This window comes from Bubalus kerabau, chromosome X (assembly GCF_029407905.1).
Source record: "Bubalus kerabau isolate K-KA32 ecotype Philippines breed swamp buffalo chromosome X, PCC_UOA_SB_1v2, whole genome shotgun sequence".
NCBI classification, from domain to species: Eukaryota; Metazoa; Chordata; class Mammalia; order Artiodactyla; family Bovidae; genus Bubalus; species Bubalus kerabau.
Genome location: NC_073647.1, coordinates 152,701,729 through 152,722,446, shown reverse-complemented (window position 1 = coordinate 152,722,446; position 20,718 = coordinate 152,701,729). Strand labels below are relative to the sequence as shown.

Below are 20,718 nucleotides of genomic sequence, written 5' to 3'. Positions count from 1 at the left end.
ATTGTTTGTAGATTTTGATGGCCAGTCTGACTGATGTGAGGTGGTATTTCATTGTAGTTTTGATTTGCATTTCTCTAATAATGAGGGATGTTGAGCATCTTATCAGGTGCTTGTTAATCATCTGTATATCTTCTTTGGAGAAATGCAGATAGAGACATTGTCTTTATGATATTGGACAGCAAGCAAGCTTGCCACCTGTTCTAGAGGGAGACACTATCTCTATCTTCCAAGGCTATAGAAACAATATTGCCCAATATTACAGGTCATGAAACAACAGCCTCTCTTTATTTAAAATATTGATATTTTTTCATCATGAATTTTTTGGCATTTATTTTGATTTTTAAAATATTGCATTAAAATATTGACCATGTTAGCAATAATATTAATACAATAATAGTTGGAGACTTTTAACACACCACCATTTAGACTTAATAGATATCTATAGGACAGTCCATGCAAACACAGCTGGATTCACATTCTTTTTAAGTGCACCTGAAATGTTCTCCAGGATAGGTCATGCACTAGGCCACAAAACAAGTCTCAAGATATTTAAGAGGACAGAAATTGTATCAAGCAATTTTCCTGACCACACTGATATGAAACTTAGAAATCAATTACAGGAATAAAAATGGGAAAAACACAAACATGTGGAGGCTAAACAAAATGCTATTAAAAAACCAATAAGTCAATGAAGAAATCAAGAGGAACTCTGAAACTACATCAAGGAGAGTAAAAATGGAAGCACAGCTTTCCAAAATCTATGGGATGCAGCAAAAGTGGTTCTAAGAGGGAAGTTTATGGCAATACAGGCCTTCCTCAAGAACCAAGAAAAATCTCAATCTAACCTACCATCTAAAGGAATTAGAAAAAGAACAGACAAAGTCCAAAGTCAGCAAAAGGAAGGAAGTAACAAAGATCAGAGAGGAAATAAATATAATACAGACAGCCCCCAAAATAGGGGAAAAAATAGTTCAGTGAAAGCAGGAGCTGTTTTGTTTTATTTTTAGGATAAACAAAATTGATAAACCTCTTGCAAAGCTCATCAAGAAAAGAGAGAGGGCCCAAATAAACAAAATGAGAAACGAAAGAGGAGAAATAACCAATTTCACAGAGATGCAAAAAGAATCATGGGAACACTACAAATAGTTATATGCCAGCACATTGGTCAACCTAGAAGAAATGAATACATTTCTAGAATACGTAACCTTTTAGGACTGAGTCAGTTAGAAATAGACAACCTGCATAGTCTGAACACTAGTAGTGAAATTGAGTTTGTAATTTAAAAAAAAAAAAAAACTCAGCAAACAAACGTCCAGGAGCAGATTGCTTCACAGGGGAATTCTACCAAACATATAAATAAGAACTCATACCTATCCTTCTCAAGTGCAGTGCAAGTCACTCAGTCCTATCTGACTCTTTGCGACCCCATGGACTATATAGTCCATGGGATTCTCCAGGCCAGAATACTGGAATGGGTAGCATTTCCCTTCTCCAGGGTATCTTCCCAACCCAGGGATCAAACCCAGGTCTCCCACATTGCAGGCGATTCTTACCAGCTGAGCCACAAGGGAAGCCCATCCTTCTCAAGCTATTCCCCCCCCCAAAAAAAAAATTGAAGAGGAAGGGACACTCCCAGATTCATACTATGAGGCCAGTTACCCCGATACCAATGCCAGACAAAGATATTACAAATAAAGAAAATTACAAGCCAGTATCTCTGTGTATAGATGCAAAAATCCTCAACAAAATTGTCTTTTGTTGGTGATTTTCCCATGCAGAAGAGTTTTTTAATAGTCAGATTTAATGATCTTTTATGGAATTGGGATTTTTATCTTTCTTTCAGACTCTTAAGTTTTTAAGTTAAAAATAATACATTATACAGTATGTATAATGTATGTATACATACTGTATACTGTATGTATACAGTATGTATACATTATACATACTGTCCTCAAGCAATCATCTTTAAAAACTAATTTGAGATAAATAGATTTATTAAGTAAAAATTGATATTACACATCTCACTCCTGCTGCCCATTTGCAGAGGTAACTGCTGTTAACTGTTTCCTAGCTTGTAAGCTGGGAATAATCATATCTGTGGAGCAGGACACACACACCCACCCACACACACAAGCACATATATGTGGACATAGTTAGCATGTATTATGTGTGATATATAATGGCTATTGCTGCTGCTAAGTTGCTTCAGTCATGTCCAACTCTGTGCGACCCCATAGACGGCAGCCCATCAGGCTCCCCCGTCCCTGGGATTCTCCAGGCAAGAACACTGGAGTGGGTTGCCATTTCCCTCTCCAATGCATGAAAGTGAAAAGTGAAAATGAAGTCGCTCAGTCGTGTCTGACTCTTAGTGACCCTATGGACCGTAGCCCCCCAGGCTCCTCTGTCCATGGGATTCTCCAGGCAAGAATTATAGTCTCTCAGTTCTTTTTTTAAAAAAGTATTTATTTATTTCTGTCTTTGGCTGAGCTGGATCTTAGTTGCAACATGTGGAATCTTTAGTTGTGGCCTGAGAACTCTTAATTGTGGCATCTGGGATCTAGTTCCTTGTCCAGGTATTGAACCTGGGCTGCCTGCATTGGAAGTGCAAAATTTTAGCCACTGGACCACAAGGGAAGTTCCTAGCCACTCAATTCTTATTAATTTTCTTCTTCCTGTTCTTTTAGGCAAGTTATTTCACCTTTCAGTCAAGAATTTTCTCATCTCTGGTGATGTCTAAAGTCTTTCTGAGCCCTATGATTTGACATATTTTTTATTGTATTCCACCTTAAACAAACCCACTCTAATAATCACCTGGCTTATAGTATTTTCTGTTGTTTGGCTTATGAAATTGACACAGCTTATAGAACATTGCTTTTTATTACATGATTTTCAGCTCTTATCTCTTTCAGCTTCCTGTATTTCTGCACATACCGAATAGTATAAGCCAGCAAAAATCAACACCACCGCTACATAGAAACATTTCTTCACTTTCCCCTGGGTGGATAGGTAGGATTTAAGTCATTGGAGTATTTGTCTAATCTATTGATATCTGTCTTCTGTATTTTGAGATAACATCCATCTAGCAATATTTTTAGAATTCATGGGGAGATGATTCTGCTCACAATATGTCAAAAGCCATTGAGATTCCTGAGAACGAGGTTGATTGCAGGTTTCCCCTGCTATTTGAAAGGAGAGTGTTCCTATGAAAACTTTCAGGAAGCAATGACCTTAGGACACATCTTACTAAGGGATGCACCAAATAAATTGAGGTAAAGCCCAGGTGCTCACAGAGCTGGGTGAAAGCATGGCAGCTGGCTGCTGAGATGCTGAGTGCAGGTCCTGAGAAGAAGCTTGGTGGGGACACTCTCACCGCTGGGGATGCTTGCTGCCTTTGTAACCTGCTCCTTGTAAAACAAACCCTGAGCACTGTTTTCACTTTTTGCCTTTTCTCCTAAAAGCTAGACTCCTCTTTGGATTTCTTTAGGTTGACAAAAACAGGTACTAGCGTAGGTCTTTTGTAGAAAGAAAGTGGCCATAAAGGGAACTTTTGAAAGATAGGGGATACTTGCAACAGCAAACTCAGTCTTTTCAACCTTTGTGATCATGTGTGGGTCATGACACTGATGCAGTGAAGGGTGGGGTTGGAGGCACCCTGGATTGAAATGTGAGTGTAAAATTGCTACATGATAAACACTTCCTTCATTTCTTCCTCCATTTATCTTACCTCTTCTTTCTCTTCTTTACCATTCTTCCTTTTGTCTTTTCTTCCTTCCTGCTACAATCCCACATAGAATCACAGAAACCTAAAGTAAGTAATCATAAGACCAGTGTCCACTGTGTGAAAACTCCAAACTCCGTACTGCAACAACACAATTGATTGGGGGGGAGGGGAGAATTTAAATATGTATAAGCTAGCCTGTCTCAGATATAACCATTCACTTAATTACAGACTGAATGACACATTTTGCCAAGTGAATATTAAAAAATGTTTAATTCATTTATTTTATTACCTCTGTATCTCCAGAGGGACTAGGGCAATGAGAACAGAAACAGCTAATTAAATGTCTTGGTGAACGGGCAAGTAGCTGAAGCTTGTTTACAGGCTTGGTATACTGCATAATTAGATTGCAACTTGGGGAGAATAAAATCTCCGATGCTTAAGAGTCTCATTTTTCTCCTTGGGGATAAACCTATAGATGTGTGCCATTGGTGGCCAATAAGCAGGGCTTAGTTTCTGGAAGAACTATGACACTTTTGCCTGGCTTCTATTCAATAGATTTCTCTGTAACTGAGTCTTTACTGTTGGCAGAAGTGTTATGAAGCCAGTTGACCCAGGGTTTGAGAAGAGATTTAACCTTTTGCTACAAAGGGTATCTGAACTTCTCAAAAGGGAGCCCTGTGGCGTCTACTAACTGTAAACAAATGCCAATCCTATGATCCAGCAGCAATTTTACACCCCCAGGTATATCCCTAAAAGAAATGAATGTTTCTACTGATCAACAGAACAAAACAAAACCCATAAAAACCATGGTCAAGAAAGTTCACGGCAGCTTCATTTATAATAGCACCAACTTGAAAATGACACAAATGTCCATCAGGAGTAGAAATGGAAAATAAATTTTGCTGTGTTCATAGACTAGAAAGCTCCACAGCAGTGGAAAAAGAACTGCTGGTATATGCGGCTACATGGATAACTCTCCCATGTGTTATGGTGAATGAAAGAAGCCAGAGGGTGCAAGCTGTATATGATGTTCAAGATGAGGTTGGAATAAGCTATGATGATGGCAGTCAGAATAGTGGTTCCTGCTCTGGGGTATGGGGAGCGAAGGGTGTATTGATGAAGGGTCATGAAAGAGCCTCGTGGGGCACCGGAAGTGTTCTAGATCTTGATCTGGGTTGTGGTCACATGGTGTATACATTGGTAAATACCTTTGAAGGAAACATTTTTGTACACTTTATACAGTTAGTGTTTTTGTACTGTTGCGGGCATTCATGCTCAGTCGCTCAGTTGTGTCTGACTCTGTGACCCCATGGACTGTAGCCCATCAGGCTCCTCTGTCCATGGGATTCTCCAGGCAGGAATATTGGAGTGCGTTGCCATTCCCTTCTCCAGGGGATCTTCCCAACCCAAGGATCAAACCCAAGACTCCTGTGTCTCCTGCATTGGCAGGCAGGTTCTTTACCACTGAGCCACCTGGGAAGCCCCGTGTGTGCTGTTAAATATTACTTGCTCAGTCATGTCCAACTCTTTGTGACTCCATGGACTGTAGCCCACCAGGCTCCTCTGTCCATGGGATTCTCAGGCAAGAATACTGGAGTGGGTGGGGTGCCATTTCCTTCTCCAGGGGATCTTCCCGACCCAGGAATCGAACCTGGGTCTCCTGCATTGCAGATAGACTCTTTACTGTCTGAGCCATCAGGGGGTGCTGTTACACCCCAGTAAAAAGCCAACAAAGAAAGCAAGCTATCAGTAAAATTTTCCAAGGGAAACTCTTCCTCAATACCAAGTGCAGACCTGGAGAGAGACCAGTGGTATCAAGTGTGTCTCACAGATTTCACGTGGGGCCTGAATGACACTGTGGGCAGATGTCTTCGTGGATGGGAGTGAACAGAGGCCACTGTGCTCCCGGCCTCCAGCTTATCCCTTCCTTTTTCATGTCTGTTCCTTATCTTCTTTGGCAATCTTGATCCTTTGAGCAGCTGTGTCCTGTGGAAAGGGGTGTCACAATGAGGGGTGAGGGGACAAGAAGAAAGATGAGTTTCATAAGCTTAGGCCCTGAGGGGACTCATCAGCTGTGATAAGACAGAGCTAGGCTTCCTGCCAGGGAAACTGGATAAAGAGTTGCCAGATAAGAAGGAGAACAAGAGTTGGAGGAGAAGCGAGGAGTGAGATGATGTGGGTCTTGGGAAAGGGGAGCCCGGTCCTCACCACAGAAATCTCAGGTCGGATAATGCCATCCATGGGGTGTCTTGCCTTTCTTCCCAACCTCTTTTTCTAAATACTACTCTGACTCCCAATTTTCCTTCTCTTACCAATTTTGTGTTCCAAATGACCAACGTGGAGTCTTTTGTTTTCCTTCTTCTAAAATCTGTCTGGCTGGAAACATCCGTTTTTCGATTTAAACAGTGTCACGGATGAACAGAATGGTTATTATATTCATACTCACATTTTCCTTACTAAATTTAATTTTCAAAAATTTGGCTCTAAACTCTACTGAGGATTCTAATGCCAAGACTTTCCTGACATAAGTATTCCTTTAAACTTTATGACTGATTGCTATTCTTACCTCCCACATATATTTTCTTTCAGTGAAAGAGTAAATGGAAAATACAGATTGGGAAAATGAGAAAAAAATCCCTCCTAACAGATATTTTAGTACTGGATAGTGAAGCGTTTTTTGGCTTCCCTACCTGAGACAGTTGGAAGAGTGATTTATTCGTATCTGTTATAATAAATGTCCTCTGTGTTCCGTTTTTGCTGGGAGAGACTCAACAGCTTGTTTACAGCATTTTTGTCTTTGGATTTTGGCACCATAAATAGACATAACTAGAGGCATGGGTAGAGTTTGGTCTTCACTGAAAGCCTGATCAGAGAGCCTGACACATACTGATTACTGTGCCTGAATCCTTTGTATTTCAGGAGACACAGTGGGCCGGCAAGCACAAGGCAGTTAACCTTAGACGTGAGGATTTTGTGATGAACAAATTAATGCTGAATTTGGACACATGGTTATGCATTGACCTGAATGTTAACACTTCTTCAGCTGTGTTGTTAATGTTTTTTTTAATTGAAGTATGGTTCATTTACAATGCTGTGTTAATTTTTTCTGTACAGGAATGTGATTTAGTTCTCCATATATATACATATATATGTATATATGTGTGTGACACATTCTTTTTTATATTCTGGTTTTTTAACACTGTATTTCTCATTTCACTGAGAGGGCAGCATCATGACACAAAGCTTTATATGTGTCTCTTTCTGAAACAACATTATCGAATTACACATACAAATCCAGTTGCCCTTGCAGCTCTCAGAGAGATAGATTCCACCAAATGTGGGCTAACTTGAGAACATCCCTGCATTTGTGAAATCCGCCATGCATCTCAGATTTGATACTTCACACATCATCAAAAGGTTGTCAGCAAGTCAAGAGACATAGAAATTTGAAGATGGAATGTAGCGTTTCTGAGTCCCTGTCAAAGTTGTCAAATCTTTGTTTCCCTGACTTTGTAGAAAGAAAAGCTAAGCAGTGTGAGTGGGGAGAAATCTCTGTGTTTAAAGGTACAGCAGTGCTTTCTAGTATTAAAGTATGAGCATTTGTACATCACAATATTTTTCAGTCTCTGAATCCAAAGGTAGCATGCTCTCACCGTTGTTTGCCTTCCTCACAAAATGTATTGAACAATGGCTGGGAAGTTTGTAACCCAGTGAATATACTTAGAGTTTATATTTTTGACTTGCACCATGCTCCTCAAACCTTCTCCATAAATGTGAATTCTTCTGGGATGTGATGGAGGGAAAGTTAATGCCAAGACTGATAGAAACCTTCTGTAGATGGATTGCATGGATGTAGACTAGCTTTTTTCCCTTGCCATCTTTTCTAGAATGGGAAGAGGCCAAGGCATAACAGTCTCCATCATATTTTTATGTTTTAAACTGTTGATGTTCCAAAATGGAAATAGCACCTGTTCATTTAAGCATTCTCTCAGCCTACCTGTCAGTCATTGCAAACTTATTTCTGGTTGGTGATGCTTTTACTTGTATTATTTCTCATTCACAGGCTTGAAGCTATAGAGTTATTTGCCTTCTTCTTGCTTACTGGGGCTTCCTGGTGGCTCAGATGGTAAAGAATATGCCTGCAGTGCAGGAGATCTGGGTTCAATCCCTGGGTTGGGAAGATATACTGGAGAAGGGATGGCAGCCCACTCCAGTATTCTTGCCTGGAAAATTCCATGGACGAGGAACCTGGCAGGCCATGTGACCATGGGGTCACAAAGAGTTGGACACGACTGAGAGACTTCCACTTGCTTACTGGGCCAACCAAGCATTCACCATGGCCCAAACCACAAGAAAGCAATTGCACACAAAGACTTGGGTTTCACTGATGAAGATCCTGTGGTCATACTTCAGTAATGCTGAATTGGCTCCTGTTGGAGACGATGGTTTCTGATTTCCCATTGCCTATGGAGGCACTGGTGCTCAATGTATAATCTCGACCTTCAAATATATAGGGTGTCTGTCGGAGTGCCGTGTGGTAGCAGAACCATGAGGGCCTTCTGCTCCTTCCAGGAGTCTCCTTGGAACCCCTTTCAGATCTTTGTAATAGGGAAGGACTCACACTCTTAAAGGATTCCCACTTCCTGTTTCCTATTTGAGACAGGGTTGTGTACTGAAAACGACCTGGTTTTTGGAGCCAGGGCAGTCAGTGGTTGAGTCAAGACTCTGCTCTTGGATCTTGAATGAGTCAAGTTAACTTTTCTGAATACCAGTTTCCCCCTCTGAAAAAAAAAGAAATCAGAATAACACCTATCTGACACAAGTCTGCTGCAATGAATAAAAGTACTAACACAAGTAAAGTGCTCATCGTCATAGGAGCCATTCAACCAGTGTTGATTCTGAGCTTTGCCCCTCTTCACATGAGCCTTGTCTCTCTGACTCTATTATATTAATTCAACAGGCATTGATTGTGCGTCTGCTATGGGATTCACTCTGTGGAAGGTCATGGGGGAGAAAACAAAGATGAGTAAGACAGTCCTGTCTGCAGGAAATAGTATTCTAGTATGTTGTTTCTCACCCTTGGCTGCACTTTGGAATTATCAGAGGAGCTGTAAAGGATGCCAATGTTTAGGTCATTCCCCAGGTCAGTTGCATCAGAATCTCTAGGAGCAGTGCCCCAGGAGAAGTATTTCTTTGCTGCTGCTGCTGCTAAGTCACTTCAGCTGTGTCCGACTCTGTGTGACCCCATAGATGGCAGCCCACCAGGCTCTGCCATCCCTGGGATTCTCCAGGCAAGAACTGGAGTGGGTTGCCATTTCCTTCTCCAGTACATGAAAGTGAAAAGTGAAAGTGAAGTCGCTCAGTTGTGTCCAACTCTTAGCGACCCCATGGACTGCAGCCTACCAGGCTCCTCCATCCATGGGATTTGCCAGGCAAGAGTGCTGGAGTGGGGTGCCATCGCCTTCTCCGAGTATTTCTTTAAGGCCCACTAATTCCAACGTGCTTCCAAGTTGAGAATCAATGTTCTAGAGCCAAGTCCAACATGAATCCTAGAGTTAGACAGTCCAATTCTGTCTGATACAGAGGATTCAGGGCCAGTGGGATGGAGAGGGTTCGATCATGAAGTGTCTCGTATACCATCTTATGAAACATGGTTTTTGTCTTAAAAATGTTGGAAAATCAGTGAAAGAATGATCTGATTAAGCTCTAGAGTCATTCTCCCGGCATATGTGTGAAGGATGTTTAGCAGATGCTGTTCCACCCATATACTTGGGAATTTACCATTGTAGACATCCCCCCAAGTGCCTGATGGTCTTCTCGGCATGATGGAACACTATTCTTTATCTGCTCCTGTGTACAGCACACTGGAAGTATGGGATAATTAGATAAGTCATAGCTCCACTGTGGTAGCAACCTCTGCTGACTTACAGAGGATGTTGTTTAAACACTCTAGTTCCCATAGCCCTTGAGTGGGATAACTTGAGGTATGTGGTCTATCTCCTAAAGTAGCAGAACTAAGCTATGGTTGCCACAGTGCCAACTAGCTTGATAATGTACCTTTATTTGGCTTCTTTCTCTTCCCCGTGTCACTTTTATACTTCTCTAGGCAAGGTTTCTCACTGTGGCCATTATTAGCATTTAGAGCTGACTAATACTTTGCTATTTTTGTTGTATGTGTGTCGGGGGTAGGGGGGCGGGGAGTATCCTGTACCTTGTTGAATGCTTAGCAACATCCCTGATTTCTATCCACTAGAGTTCATTGAACCACCTCTCCCCCAAACTGTAACAACCATAAATATCTCCACCTTTGGACAAATATCCCTGGGGGACTATATTCTTGCTCCCTGTGGGCTGAAACTACTGCTCTACTGATGTTTCCTGTGTTCACCTCCCAAACAAGCTGCTTGCCCTGCAGTCCTTGTCTCTGGATGTGCTTCTGAGGAACCTAAACAAGACAGAGAAATTGAAGAGGGACACACCAGGGGTATGGAGACCATTTGAGAGATGGTCAGTGGGTCTGAGACAGAGAAGATAATGAGCCTCAGATGAGGTGTGGTAGTAGAGAGGGAGAGATGCATATGAGACACCAAGAGAGATACCAGATGATGGAACTTCAGCCTCAGAGCCTCAAAGAGTGAGGAGTGAGTAAGAAGAAATTTAGCATGACTCTGGAGATGCCATTCAGTGAAAGGAAATCCAGGAGTAAGAGCTGGATTTTAAAAATACATGTGTATTTATTTATTTGGCTGGGCCAGGTCTTAGTTGTGGCATGCGAACTCTTTATTGTGCCATATGGGATCTAGCTCCCTCACTGGGAATCAAACCCTGATTACCCCAGGATTACTGAGAAATTAATATGTGAATGAGAAATTTGGGGGAGAACATGTAGCATTTTCAAATCTAAGTGGCAAGTAGGACCTTTCCTATAGGTCATGCAAATCAGGAAGATCTGACCTGATCAGGATAGGAAATGACCATTACTTTCATAATGGTACAGACATAAAAATATGTTTCTGTTTCCTCAAATTCAAAGTGGAGCACCTGATTGCTGATTTGAGAAAGACTGATGGTTTCACTCGAATTTTAGAATGCTTTCAGAGAGGACGTTGTTATATTTAGCTTATCTTTTTAGTAGATAACATTGAGGATTGTAGTCATTTATTTATGAAAATTTCTGTGTAAATGTGAGGAGGAGGATGCTAATCATCAAAGTAACGTCTCCCCTGTTTCTCTGACATGATAGTTTCCAGGCATCTACACCATCCCATTAAGCTGGTAAATCTCCACTGTCTTATGATGTTCAGAAATAAAGAGAATTATGAGAGAATAACATCAATGACATTTGACACTTTACTTTGAAGCACATGACCCATGGCCTGTTGACCTATTTCTCTGTGCTTCTTTGTAGTATCTTTTTTGCAAGGAGTATGAAATACTTTGCAACTATTTATTTTTATTACATTTTTGGGATGTTCAAATGGACAGGAATATTTGAGCTGTTTCACGGTTTTTATCGCACCTAAGTTAGAAAAAAATTGGCCAAGTGGCACTCATCTTTAAGAAGCATTGGGAATCATGATTTCTATGCTCAATTCACTAAGCTTGGTGTCCACATTTTTTTAATGGCACTCATTTGAGCAAATGGTGTGTTTAGTGCCATTGTCTAATATGTTAGTTTGTGGACTGAGACTGCAAAGGCCAGGGATCAGCAAACTTCCTACAAAAATGCCAGCTGGTGAATATCTCAGACTGTACAGGCCATACGGTTTCCACGGCAGCTACTCAACAACCCTGTTGTAGCACGAAGACAGCCCGAAGCAATGTGTAAATGAATGAGTGTGCTGCTAGTGTTCCAATAGGTCTTTATTCCCCAGACTAGAAGGTGGACTAGATTTGGCCTGCAAAGCTACCGTTTGCTAACCCCTGGCATTAAATCACATAAGAAAGGCTATAATCTGGGCTTCACAGTATCAGGGTGCTAATTTCACTCTTCCTTTGTGTGTGCCCTTCAAAGCTGTCAGATGACAAAGCTCTCAATAAGAGTGGTTAGTTTGTGTCAATAAACACAGCTGGGCAAATGCTATTAGTTTTATTCCAAATGACTTCACCCACCTTGCCAGTCCTTGTTTACTGGGATTCAGCCTCATCTCAGAACCTGGGAGAAATTTGATCTCAGTGAACTCTGGGTATGGCTGACTGGCCAGGAGCAATATGCTTAACCTGTTTATAAGAAGGAAGCCCAGTGATTTGCAAGATCCTTCCACTTCTAGCTTTGCAGGGTATGTCTAAGGCCATCTGCTCCTCCAGCAAGCACACATGTGGTCTCTGAAATGACCACACTCAAAAGTCTTGCCAGTCACTAATTTAACAATGCTAATAAAAAATAATGGTTGCTTCCGCTTGAGCTATCTGTCATTGTTCTCATGTAAACCTCTTATCTCTTGACAGTTAAAGCCACTGAGAGTTGCTTTTCCCCGCATCACTCAACTCGTGAGGGGTGAAATTTGTGCTCAGACCCACATATTCTGAATGCAGAGCCTATATACTTTTCACTTTGAAAGCCCCCTCTCTGTCAATAGCAAGTTACTAATGGCAGAGTTTCGGAGAAGGCAATGGCACCCCACTGCAATGTTCTTGCTTGGAAAATCCCATGGATGGAGGAGCCTGGTGGGCTGCCGTCTATGGGGTCGCACAGAGTCGGACATGACTGAAGCGACTTAGTAGCAGCAATGGCAGAATTTACACGGTGACTGGCACTGAGTTTTCCACAGGTGTGAACTCACTCATCCTTGCAACAGGCCTGTGTCTTTTCATCATCCCCATGTTCTAGATTAGCAGCCTGAAGCACAATGATGACCCAGAGAACCCATGTCAAGGCAGTTCCTGGAGTCGAAAGGCATCAGTTAATCCAGATGGAAACAGTGAAAAAGTGTTAGTCACTCAGTCGTGTCTAACTCTTTGTGATCCCATAGACTGTAGCCTGCCAGGCTCCTCTGTCCACGGAATTCTCCAAGGCAAGCATACTGGAGTTGATTGCCATACCTTTTTCCAGAGGATCTTCCTGACCCAGGGATAGAACCCATGTCTCCTGCATTGGCAAGTGGATTCTTTACCATCTGAGCCATCAGGTACCCACCCCAAATGGAAATAGACTAGGCAGGAGATGCTTCCTTCATTTTCCTATGTCAGAAGAGGAAGGAACGCCTTGGTGGTCTAGAGAAACAGTTGAGTCCCAGCCTGCCTGTACATTCTAACTGCACCTCTCCTCTCTCTACTCACCTTTCACGTCCATTCATTTTGTGCTGATATGTTCCAGCCTCCCTGGAGTTTTTCCCACGCTGCCAGATGAACCTCACATCAAAGCCACACATTTTGGAGAAGCCGCATGGACAACAGCAGAGAATATATCTATCTCTGTCAAACCGTGAGACAAACCATTACTGCTGCCTCGCCCTTTCTATCATTCTCTTGAAAGGCACATGGCAGTGACGCCAGAGCTGCTCAGGCAGCACTCCAGAGCCCAGGTGTTCAGGACGTGCTGTGCAGGTGGCATAAAAGGAGAGAGAACTCTCCAGGGCACCCACCGAGTCAGGCCACTGCAGCCATGAACCAGGAACTGCCTTCACACCATGTGTCCATGGCGGATCCAGGCATTTTCTTGTTTTTGCTGTTGTTACTAACGATGAGGATGGCATCAGATTCAATCCCCTCAAGTTCTAATCGCTGCTGGGCAAGAAAGTAGATGTCCTCTGTGTCCTCTTTCTCTTGGGGAATTGTGAGAGGACAGGAGTTAATCATCATTTCTTTCTTCGCAAATTTTCTGCCATTCTGCCCTCTTCATTCACATATTCTGAAGATCTTTCCATGCTTGTGGATAAGAGCTGCCAAGCTTGGAAGTGCCCGAGTAACTGAGGCCCCTTGTAGTCAACGAACTGGTAGCTAGACTAAGTGACAGTTACAGGTTAGATATCATGCCCACAGCCTTGTTACCAAGTTATAATGCCAGTGTCAGATAAAATGCCACTACACAGAAAGGTCTTTTATATGTTTACTCATCGAAACTCTTCAGTATAGAGAAGAGCTCCTGAAATAGTCCAGAGAGTTCCCAGGGAAAGCCCTTACCCAGCTTCCCCTAATGATTACATTTTGAAGGACCACAGTACAATGATAAAAACCAGCAAATTAACCTTGACAGAGCACTGTTCACCAAGGTACAGATCTTTTGTGACTTTCTCCAATTTCCCCACTAATGTCCTTTTTCTGGTCCTGAATCTCTCATTAAATTTAGTTGTGTCTCCTTAGTCTCTCACGATATGTGATACAGAATGGTTAAGTAATGTGCCAGAGGTTGCATAGTTATTAAATGACATTGTTGAGGTTTTGAATCCAGATGTCCCCCTATGAAAGCCATTTTCTTAATCACTATACCATTGCCCTAAGTTTCCTTTTGGCCATTGACTGGACTGTACTGAGTGAAAAATAAGTGTCTCATTTCTATGCCCTTGACAGTTTAAATACTTTTTGTTTCAGTAGCTGGCATTATATTAACTAACATATATAGTGTTGAGTTATACTATAGAGTATAGAGTTATACTAATAAAGTCCACTGGGCTTTCCTGGTGGCTCAGACAGTAAGGGATCTGACTGCAATGTGGGATACCCAGGTTCAATCCCTGGGTTGGGTTCGATCCTTGGGTGGGGAAGATCGCCTGGAGAAGGGAATCACAACCCAGTCCAGTATTCTTGCCTGGAGAATTCTGTGGACAGAGGAGCCTGGTGGGCTACAGTCCATGGGGTCGCAAAGAGTTGGACACCACTGACCAACTATACTTTAACTTTTGTAGAGTTGTACTAGCAGAGTCCATATAGTACAGAGTCCATACAATACAAAGTTATATTAGTATAGAATTACACTAGTGTAGTATCAGAGAAGGCGATGGCACCCCACTCCAGTACTCTTGCCTGGAAAATCCTATGGATGGAGGAGCCTGGTGGGCTGCAGTCCATGGGGTCGCTAAGAGTCGGACACGACTGAGCGACTTCACTTTCACTTTTCACTTTCATGCATTGGAGAAGGAAATGGCACCCCACTCCAGTGTTCTTGCCTGGAGAATTTTGTGCACAAAGAAGCCTGGTGGGCTACAGTCCATGGGGTCACAAAAGAGTTGGACACGACTTAACAACTAAACAACAAAATAGTATAGAGTTATACTGGTAGGTTAATGGTTTAGTATAGTATAGGGTTAGCCCAGTACTCTTCTATATTGACACAAGAAAGCAATATAAGTGTACTTGTCCTTTAATTTAGGCCTCCCCCCCCAACACCTTCATTTATCTTTGATTATTTTAAGGCCTAATCAACAAATGTTAAAAATATATCTAAAATAAATTCACTTTTCAAATTAAACAGGTGTCACAAAATAGTTTTTGAAATGATGGAGAAGGTGGAGGAGAGACTGGGTATTAGGAAACCCAACTTTCTTACAGTATTAGGAACTATCATTATTTCCTAAAGGTTTGGAATCTCTATTTAAGCATATGGTTGATGCCAGGGATTTTTAAGCTTTTTTTCTACATCTGTTTTTTTTTGTCTCATATCAACACATTTCATAATTAAATTGAAAGTTGGAATCATTAATCAGCAAAATGAACTTAGAGCTAGGAAGTTTGTGTGGGAGCTAATTAAAGCATAGCCTGTGGGATAAAACTGAATAAAAATTCGACCCTTGGATGTAGCATCAAACATTTTCCCAGCAGAAACACCTCATAGAGGTGACTTCATTATTCCTAGCATTGCGCTTGGTCAAGGTTTTGGAAAACAGCCCAATATGCTATAAAAGAGCATTAAAAAAATTTTTTTTTGCCTGTATAAATAAGCATGTTGTTGTGTGTGCTCAGTCGTGCCTGACTCTTTCCCACCCTATGGACTATAGAACGCCAGGATCCTCTGTCCATGGGATTTTTTAAGCAAGAAGACTGGAATGGGTTGTCATTTCCTACTCTAGGGGATCTTCCTGACCCAGGAATTGAACCCATATCCCTTGCATCTCCTGTGTTGGCAGGTTTCTTTACCAACTGTGCCACCTGGGAAGCCCCAGAAAGAAAGTGAAAGTGTTAGTTACTCAGTTGTGTCTGGCTCTTTGCAACCCCATGGACTCTAGCCCACCAGGCTCCTCTGTCCATGGAGTTCTCTAGGCAAGAATACTGGAATGGGTAGCTACTTCCTTCTGCAGGGGATCTCCCCAACAATGGGTCTCTTGCATTGCAGGCAGTTTCTTTACTGACTGAGCCACCAGGGTACTAGATATAAGCATAGGGGCCTTCCATTTTCCAAATAATACTTGGTCATGAACCAAGTACTTGATGAAATATTTTTTTCATCAGAGAAAAGTGTTTGAAAAGTTCAGAGAGAATATCTGTGCAATTGGATTTTCTTTCTTCTGTTCAGCCTCCCACTGATCCCCATGGTGGGCTACTGATGGGGTCTTCACTGTTGATAGGCTGTGTGGCATGTGATATCCCTCCATACTCAGCGAAAGGGTAGATGGGCTGGTGTGTAGACACTGAAGATGCTGATGCGGGCTGGTGCCAGCAGACTTATTTACAATTGGATAAAAGGTGGGAAATGGCTTCACTTGTCCTGGTATCTCTGAACGTAGCACAGACCTAGCAGCTATGTCTGTAGCGACCATGATAATACGTCTATTGTATCTTGAATTGCAGAGGGTCATGGCTCCAGTTTCTGCTCAGAAATCCATCATTGCATTTTATAAGAAGAGCTTCATTGCCTACTGCTTCTGTTTCATGATTCTCATTAAAAAAAATCCCACTCACCATGTATGCCAAAGTTTCTGTTGACATTTGGTTATTAATTTCCATTTTCCATGATACAAGTCAGTTGTTCTTTCAAATTTATTAGACATTCACATTTAAATATATTTCAGTGGGTTTAAAACCCAGTAAGCCCTCTGCATTTTAAAGAGAGTTTTCAGTGTAGAATATTCAGTTTCAAGGCTCTTCTGTATATATTTATGATAATATTTTTATAAATGATATGATTCCCTCATTTTTGGTGAGAAGTTACATAATGCTGGAAATTTTTCCAAACATTTATTTTGAAGATGCTCTCTCTGTAAAATACCTCTTTGAAAAATCAGTCACTTTTGCACACTTTGCTACAATGTTAGTATGTATATATCTTGAAAAGTCACAACAGTGCCTTAGTTTTGTTTGTCTGCTAAGGAGCCAACTACAGACAACAACTTGCCATCATGCACAACTTCTGTCCTTTTCTAGCAAACTAGGAAAATAAGCTTTTAAAAAAAATTATTTATTTTATTATGTCAGATTTTAGTTGCAGCACGCAAGATCTTCATTGCAGCACACGGAGACTCTCTAGTTGTGACACATAGGCTCATTGGTTATGGTGCATGGGCTCCACAGCATGTGGGATCTTAGTTCTCCAACCAGGGATGGAACCCGTGTTCTCTGTATTGCAGAGCAGATTCTTAACCACAGAGTGGATTCCTGGACCTATGTAACTTATCTTTCAGTCAATAGCTATTTTAAGTACTTTGCCACAAGGTAGCCAGAAAATTCTGTAGCAAGAACAATAGAATGGTATAACATCTTGCTCAAAACCTTATAAAGAATCTCCTGTTTAAAGGTCTTACTTTTATTTATAAAAGAAAACCTGATGACATCCTGTAGCATGGGAATTGAAATGTCACAAAGTGCCAATGATGGATAAGAGTGTCAGTCCCTCCACATTTTGACATTCCTGTCTTCCTCTGGGACATGTTATGGACTAAATGTGATCATCTCACATACAATTGAATGAACATGCCAGTGTCACTCAGAGAAGGAAATGGCAACCCACGCCAGTGTTCTTGCCTGGAGAATCCCAGGGACGGCGGAGCCTGGTGGGCTGCCGTCTATGGGGTCGCACAGAGTCGGACACGACTGAAGTGACTTAGCAGCAGCAGCAGCTGCAGCCAGTGTCACTATTTGTATAAAATGTTAGTGGTGCTTGACTTCTTATACAGATGAAAATAACATAAATGGTACCATATTTCCCCCCTTATCTTTGTGATGGCAATTATAGTCAGAGCAGTAAGCCTCGGGCTCACTGGGTAAGGAAGTCTTCAGTCTTGAAAAGCTAGGAGTTTGGGTTTTATCACTGATGCTGAGACTGGAGGAAAGGTCTTCCATTTATGCAAGGCAGATAATAGGAACCAAGATCCCTGTAAAAAGCTAAGATTCTTATAGTGATGCATATGTAGGGCAAGAGTGGAAAATTTCATCGATTAGCATAGTAAGGCAGCAACAACAACAACACTCTTCTAACTGTGAGTGGACTTTGGGTAGAAATAAAAATGGACTGCTTTTAGATTGTAAAATTATGGGTATGTGTCTCAAAAGATTTAGGGTTAGACTTTGAGCTATTCTTCTGGATCAGGAATTCTCGAGCTGGAAATTAACATAGAACTTGAGTCTAAGCCAGTGATACACTTAAGGTATCAGGAAGCAAATAAAAACTTTTTTGGCTGGGGATGTCTTCCCCACCCCCTCCCCAAGTAATAGGGGTTTCTCACAAAGAAGACAGCCCTAAACGTGCGCTTACAACTGTGCTGAATGTCCTCCAGTCGGCCCTCAGGATCTTCGCTCCATCCTTCTTCACTCTGGTTTGCTGCCCAGCAGACAGACCTCCATATACTGAATCTCCTAGGCTTCCTAGCTTTTCTTTTTCCTTTTTTTTTATTGAAGTATAGTTGATTAAAGATATACTATTAATTTCAGGTATGCAACATAGTGATTCAATATTTTTTATAGATTATGTCCCATCTCAAGCTATTATAAGATAATGGCTATATTTTCCTGTGCTGTACAATATATCCTTGTACTTTATTTATTTAATACATAGTAGTTTGTACCTCTTTTTCCCCTACCCCTATATTTATCTTCCCTACTGGTAACCACTAATTCTTTTTTTTTAATCCGTGAATCTGTTTCTGTTTTGTTACGTTCGTGTGTTTAATTCTTTAGATTCCATGTATAAATGATAACATACGGTATTTATCTTTTTATCTGTGACTTATTTCACTTAACATAATATCCTCTAGGTCCTCCAGGTAGCTGCAGGAGGAAAAAATCTCATTCTTTTTTATGACTGAGTAATATTTTGTTTTACACACACACACACACACACACACACACCATATCTTCTTTATCCATTCCTCTGTTGATGGACGCTTAGGTTGCCTCCCTGTCTTGGCTATTGTAAACAGTGCTGCTGTGAACATTGGGGTGCATGTATCTTTTAGAATTAGTGTTTTTATTTTCTTCAGATACCCTGAAGTGGAGTTGCTGGACCATGTGGTTCGGTTCAGTTCAGTTCAGTTGCTCAGTCGTGTCCGACTCTTTGTGACCCCATGGACTGCAGCACGTCAGGCTTCCTTGTCCATCACCAACTCCTGGAGTTACTCAAACTCTTGTCCGTCGAGTCAGTGATGCCATCCAACCATCTCATCCTCTGTCGTCCGCTTCTCCTCCCACCTTCAATCTTTCCCAGCATCAAGGTCTTTTCCAATGAGTTAGTTCTTCGCATCAGGTAGCCAAAATATTGGAGTTTTAGCTTCAGCATCCATCCTTCAAATGAATACTCAGGACTGATTTCCTTTAGGATAGACTGGTTGGATCTCCTTGCAGTCCAAGGGACTCTCAAGAGTCTTCTCCAGCATCACAGTTCAAAAGCATCAATTCTTCAGTGCTCAGCTTTCTGTCCAACTCTAACATCCATACATGACTACTGGGAAAACCATAGCTTTGACTAGACGGACCTTTGCTGGCAAAGTAATGTCTCTGCTTTTTAATATGCTGTCTAGGTTGGTCATAACTTTGCTTCCAAGGAGCAAGTGTCTTTTAATTCCATGGCTGCAGTCACCATCTGCAGTCATTTTGGAGCCCAAGAAAATAAAATCTGTCACTGTTTCCGTTGTTTCGCAATCTATTTACCATGAAGTGGACCATATGGTAGTTCTGTTTTTAGTGTTTTGAGGAACCTCTATACTGTTTTTCCCAGTTGCTGTCCCGGTTTACATTCCCACCAACAGTGTTTGAGGGCTCCCTTTTCTCTGCAGCCTTGCAACGTTGGTTATCTGTAGACACTTTGAGGATAGCCATTCTGACAGATGTGAGGTGATAGCTCATTGTGGTTTTGATTTGCATGTCCCTGATGATTAGTGATCTTGAACAACATTTCACATGCCCATTGGCTATCTGTATGGCTTTGGAAAAATGTGTGTTCAGGGCATCTTCCCATTTAAAAAATCTGGTTCCTGGCTTTTCATTGTATTCAGCTGGTAGGAGGTAATTGCAAGATATTGAAAAACCATAGATTAGCAAGATCATGATATGAGTTGCAACAGCTGCATCAATACTGGGCCACTGGTTGGCAGTGCCAGGCAGCCTCTACCAGAGAGCATGTATCCTGTCAGGCAACCCTGCCCTTCAGCTGCCAGTCTGATATGCACTTCCTCCTCATGCCACTCAGGCTTGGGATAGCAAAAGCTTCATGTTTCACTACCTTTTGGCTTCTCTCAGCCCTGCCCACACCTTTGAAATAGTCCTTTCATCAAAACTCCCACAATTACTCTATTTGATATGCCATCTGATGCCTGCCAGGTTTGACTGCTATATGATTGACAATTTTAAAACTTAATGATAATAATTAAGGACAATACCCACCATGAGTCCATGGATCTAACAAATAGAATACTTAGAACTCAAAGAACTTGAAATAATAAAACAATTTACAGGTACACATTGTTAGATTTAAAATGGATAATCAATGAAGACTTAGTGTACAGCACAGGGAACTCTGCTCAGTATTATATAACAACCTACACTGGAAAAGAATTTTAGAGAGAATAGATACATGTGTATGTATAACTACCTGCAGTGCAGGAGACCTGGGTTCAATCCCTGGGTCAGGAAGA

At 41.5% G+C, this 20,718-nt stretch overlaps 1 long non-coding RNA gene across 3 annotated transcripts in view; it reads left to right on the top strand.

Annotated features, from left to right (window-relative positions):
- The window catches only part of LOC129639418 (uncharacterized), a 172,596-nt gene that overhangs the window by 142,957 nt on the left and 8,921 nt on the right, over positions 1-20,718 (top strand). The window contains exon 4 of one of the 3 annotated variants that reach the window (XR_008708389.1): positions 13,038-13,999. The exons of 1 other annotated variant lie outside the window; for it this stretch is intronic. This is a non-coding gene — a long non-coding RNA (uncharacterized LOC129639418). Of the gene's footprint in view, positions 1-6,640; positions 7,605-13,037; positions 14,000-20,718 lie in introns of those variants that run through there. One more of the 3 variants, XR_008708391.1, reaches the window with a different exon arrangement.